The following is a 6,000-nucleotide window of genomic DNA, read 5'->3' on the forward strand; positions in this document are numbered from 1 at the left end:
CAGATTTACAAGTTATTAAAGAGATATCCGAATTCACTGATCAAGAACGAGCGATGTATAGAGCCGAGAAAATGATGATCAGTTTGTTGCAGCAGGCAATTAAAGAAGATATATTCATCCTGTTACAGCACGATAAAACTGCTAAGTCAATATGGGATGCCCTTAGGGTCAAGTTCGAGGGAAGTGAAAACATGATCAAAAGCAAGAAAGCTCTACTAAAGAAAGAGTTCGATTTGTTTAGTAGTTTGCCGGGAGAGGATACTAAAAAGTTGATCGAGAGATATTGTCACTTAGTGCGATCACTGTCAATGTTAGGTGTTGAAAAAGGTCGTGAAGAGTGGGGGGATAAGTTGGCGGACGCGTTACCTCAAAAGGAGTGGGGAACATATTTGATGATCTTGAAGAATACTGGTGTGTATGATGGGCTGACTATATCACAGTTTATTGAGAAAATTGAGAGTCAGGATCTTGAACAGCAAAAGATCGCAAGGATGAATAGTCCGAGTGGTCAACAAGATGTGAAGATGTACTACAGGGGTAGTATTCCAGCCACTGAGTCCGAGAGAAGTCCGAAAATTCAAACTGCTTTCAGTGCTGGTGATTCATTTGAGAAAGCTGGTCAAGGTTCAAACAAGAGCAGCAGCGGGTTTTCATCGTTTCCGAGTGTGAATCCGAAAGAGACTAACACGAGTTTTCAGTCTCAGAGTACAAATACCGGAAATGGATATATGATTCAATGCAACATAGCTCTCAACCTTCCAGAAGGTCAAAGCTTCTCTGAAGACACTGCTAAAGACCACATGGCACTTCTAGGTTCAGTTCTGTTATCTTATGAAGGTCTTGTTGCTGGTCGGATCGGAAATCCTATGCTCACCAAAGAGGATTACGATCAAATAGAAGTCGAGGAAATGGAACTCATGGATATTAAATGGTGTCTTGCAAGTGTTCTTCGACGAGCTGAGAAATTCAAAACCATTACCGGGAGAAATGACTTTCTAGATGCTCATGTATCTACTTTAGGTTTTGATAAATCTAAAGTTACTTGTTTTCGGTGCAGGGAGAAAGGCCATTTCAAGCGGGAGTGCAAGGGAAGAGAAGCTAGCGAAGCACAGAATCCATTTGGGAAAGATGATTACTACCGTAAAGCTATCTATCAACAAGTTGGTCAATCTCAAGAACCACAGACGGCTCATGGGAGGAAGATTGAAGACCCCAAAAGAGCATGTTTGGTAGATTTCAGCTGGAGTGATTACATATCATCTGAAGGCAAAGCAGCACGCATTATCGATCAAGATGATGAGAAACTACCAGAAGGTTTCAGTTGGGATATGTTTGTGGATGAGAAGGGAGAGTTCAAAGCGTTCATTGCCAAGATCATCCGAGAGCCAGATTTGTTTGCTACTTGGATGAGATCTATCGGGGAGAATGTGAAAAGTGAAGATGAAAAGTCTGTGTCAACCGATGAAGGTTCAGATAGTACTGGTAAACTTTCAGAGAAATCTGGAGAAATTTCAGAAGGTTTAGATGAAAGTTTACAGAGTTCAGATGAAGATGTACAGAATGAGTTTATTTCAGAAAAGGCAGTTGTTTTTGATAAAACACCGTCTGATTCTAGTGAATCAGATGATGATTCTGATAAATCTATAAAATTTGATCAATCACCGGATCACAGTAGCAGTGATGATGAGGAAGAAAAACATATAAATGTTGCCAAATCTCATCTTTCTCCTGAAAGTTTTCATTTCTATTTTGCAGATCGAATAGAGAAACTAAAGGAGAAAAGAGCTGCTAAAGAGCAACAGAAGGAATCTGAAGGTGATGTTCAGAATGTTGAAGGTGTTGCTGAGAAGATTACCGAGGTTGAGAAAGAAGAAGAAAAGGTGATTGAGGTTGTTAAAACAATTGAAGTTGAGAAGATTGTTGAAGTCGTCAAGTCTTGCGAGAAGTGTTTAGAAGCATGCAAAGAATGTGCTGCAAAAGACGACATTATTGCTAAGTATGAGAAGAAGGAGCAGTTACTGTTCAATCTCAACTATGTGAAAGAATCATACGATGTCTTGAACAAAACAGTAACTGGTCTCCAAAAGACAAACTCAGAGAGAGAGCAAGCACTGACGATGATGAATGCTGTTATGATGACAAAGCAGAAAGCAATCAATTTCTACATCGAAGAGAGTGCTAAGTGGAAGCGAGAGTTGGAGACAGAAAAGATCGAGAATGAGAGAATTAGACGTTTATTGCAAAGTTATTCTAGTTCTGATTATCTCATTGACCGTATTTACCCAACTGTTGCAGGTATGGAAGCTTTTAAAGATGAGAAGCCGAAAGAAATAAGGACTGTGGTAAGAAATCGACAGTTAGTTATAACAAATGTCCGCCTCCGATTTGGGATGGTTATTCTCCTAGGAGACCAAATGAGGAGCAATTGGAAAAAGCAGTCAATATAAAGCTTAAAACCGACACAACTGACGTTTTACCAGATAACATTGATGTCACGTATACCTCGTCCGATACTGATCATGAGTCTGAATTAATCAAAAAGGTGGTCGATCAGGTGTTGGATACTGATGAGGAGTCTGAGTCGAAATCTGGGTCTGGAAAGTCAAAGTCAGTCAACAGGGAAAATTTGTCGGTCAAACGATCTTATAGTAAAGAATTTTTATTATCAAAGGCAGATTTGAATGATGAAACATTTGAAGTTGTTTACACTTTGAATGGTTCTGACAAATTGTATTACAATAAAGAGTTCCCAATAATGAGTATTAAAACGGAACTAATAAACAAAACTTTCAAAATAATAGAAATTAATATTCCAGAATTAAAAGGTTTGAAAAGTTTTGAAAAACCTAAAAAATATACTTCTAGAGTTCAACAACGTATAAATAAGAAAAAAGGCAACAATTCTGGTCCTGGTTTTCAAAAGAAACCTAACCAGAATCGGAGTTACAAAAAGAAAGGTCTTGGTTTTGTTCCACCAGAAAATGATAAAAATATGAAAAATTCTAAAACAAAAATTGGATTTGTGTCAGGAGGAAGTGCTGAGGAAGAACAGCAGAAACCATTCTGGAGACAATCAAATAAGGAGTTTCTTGCTGAGAGAAAGAAGAATGGAGCTGATATTTGTTATCAAAGAGAGACTAGAACCTGTTATAGATGTAATGAAACTGGTCACATTGCATGGAATTGTACAAAGAACGCCAACACAAAACAGGGAGTTTCTCAGAAAATGATAGAGAAAGTTGTTGATGTCGAACCACCAACCAATAGGCCTAAAATTTTTGAGAATTCAAAATTTGAGGTTGGTGAGTGTTCAAAGAAGAACAAGTATGAGAAGAAAGGAAAAGACAACCAGGTGTGGGTTGAAAAGAAAGGAGATGTGAATGTCGGCGATGAATCTGGTTCCACAAAGCCAGAAGAGCCACAGGTTGAGAAGAAGATTTCAGTGAATGATGAGGAGTTTCCATCATTGAAGTTTGAGGAAGTGAAAAAGAAAGTTGGAAAAACTGAGATTTCGAATCAGTTTTACAAAGAAAAAGATGAATTTGATGTCGAGAAAACATTCAACGGGAATGTTAAAAAGATTTTTGGGAAAATGTTTAGTAGGAGAGCTAAGGGGGTTAAAGACTTTTATGCAACTAAAAAGGCAACATACAACCCCACTGCGCAAGAATTGAAATCCATCAAGTCTGAAAAGACTTGGATGGAAGTTTGCTTTCCATAATAGTCTAAGGACTATGCTGGAGATCCCAAGTTTATATTGTGGATCAGGAATCGGCATCATTCTAGTGTTTAAAAAGTTTGTTTGAAAGATTTTGAATAGTGTTTGAATGTTTACAGGTTGAAGGACTACGCCGGAGCTTCCAGGATGGTAATTGAGAAGCAGGAATCGGCATCTTTCTGAATAATTTGACAAGTGGTAAAGAGGTTTCTGTAGATGTTTCATTCCTACAGTAAACCTACAAGTGGTATTTTTGATCTACAAGTGGTATTTGTGGTTATACCTTGAAGAATTTACATTTACAAGTGGTACAGTGATTCTGAACTGCAAATGATAAATCAGGGACATTAACTTGTACTTGATTTATTATTCATATGAGATTGATAAACAAGATGATGAACCATATCCCCATGCTTCATAAGTGGTAAACTTAAAAGTGGTACACACAAACTCATTTTCCGGAAAAATCATTTCGATTAAAATAAACTTAAGTGTTTTGAGATCTAAATGAGAAAATGGTTTGTTGAAAGGGGGAGTTCAGATTGTTTATGCCTAGTGAATGGCGATTTGATGTGATTCGATGTCAGTTGTCAAGTTTCTGTACAGTTTGTTTTACTGTAAATGTCCTAGTGGGTCAAGAGTCTAGAAGTTTTCAAATTTTCTTTGAAATGTGTTTGCATTTTAGGGGGAGTAGGGAAATTTCAGAAAATTCAAAAACATTAGAAATTTTGAAAAAGACAAAAACATGATAAAAATCAAAAATGAGTTTCGTTGTGAAAAGAGGAAATGATAGTACATCAGTAGGCTGTCACAACATGCTAAAGAATTGGATAGATAATATGTGATAAACAATCTCACTGCGGATGTGTCAGTAGGTTTTTACACATACAGTAAATTGTGACGAGATATAACCTAAATTTCAAACTTGCTTATTCTGTGGGTTAACACAAACTTGGATATATAGGTAACCCCTGAAATCTTGTTTGAAAGGTCCCTTATTCTGAGATACTAGGTCTTTATGCTCAGTGATATCTGGGGTATTATCCCGGGACTTCTGCTGTATGGAAGTACTGACCTAGTCCCTGGATAATGCTTTCCGCAAATGCTTGAAACACAGCATCGCACTCAGCAAGCTGATGAAACAATAAAATTGATAGTCGCTGCTGTTGTAATCAAAAGATCCTCTAAAGGGGACACACCAAAAGTCGAGCCGTCATCTCTCTGCTGAACGGAAGTTCTGACCTGAGCTCTCACGGTTTCGCATTTAACCCCTGAACAGATATCATCTGTGGTATACTCACCTGTAAGACTGAATATTGGGATCTGGATACGGGAGTATATTCAAGTAGTGGGACACACGGATAAGTTTAAGTTCTTAAGACATTAATATCGTATCTCGGATCAATTGAACTTTGTGTGAAAATTTCAGTGGACCAATATACTGACAATCTAGGTGAATTGTTTTGAACTAAAAATGAAATCAAGCTTAACGGTGTTAGTGACATGTCTCATAAACTGATATGATCCTCTTACACGAACTCACAAAAATATTGTCTGTAAATACTTTCTTTACTGCATTACAGGTTTCTTTATTTCAAAATCCAAAAAGATTTTCGACAACTGATGTTGAATAGCTGAGTTTCAAAATTCCGAGTGCTAAACATGATGAGCAGCATTTGAGGGGGAGTGTTTGTGTAAATCTAAATGTTTTTACTAAGTCTAACCTTTTTCATGTGGTTCATCATAGAGATTTGAGGGAATCTGTTAGTTGGTACGTATGAGGGGAGTCAAGTGTTAGTGCATAGTTTTGTTAAACGTGTGTGAAAGAAATTTATTTCTGGGTTGAGATTGTGCAGGTAGCCAGGTTTTGTTTCTGGATATGTGTTAGAAAGCCAGGTTACGATTCTTGAGGACTCTAATTGAAGAGAGCCAAGTTTCGATCCTGGAAATCAATCTCGAAATCGCTGATGTTGATGAACTTAAGGAATCCAGAGATCTGATCAAGAGAATTAGATTGTTTTAAAGACAGGCAAAGATCTTGAAGATGTTACTGAAGAACAAAAGAATGCCAGTAAATCGAGAGGGGGAGTCTGAAGATTGATAGAAGAAAAGGCCCAGAGACTGATATAGACTGAAGATGTGAAGACACAGTTTTGTGGTGACGACTTCATCAACATCTGAGGGGGAGTCTGTTAGTGCACTACATCTGTTGATTACGTCTAGGGTGTCTAGGATCAGGTCTTACATTGTTTTGTATAGCTTAGGGCGCGTATTACGAGAAA

Source organism: Helianthus annuus, chromosome 16, assembly GCF_002127325.2.
Source record: "Helianthus annuus cultivar XRQ/B chromosome 16, HanXRQr2.0-SUNRISE, whole genome shotgun sequence".
Taxonomy (NCBI): Eukaryota; Viridiplantae; Streptophyta; class Magnoliopsida; order Asterales; family Asteraceae; genus Helianthus; species Helianthus annuus.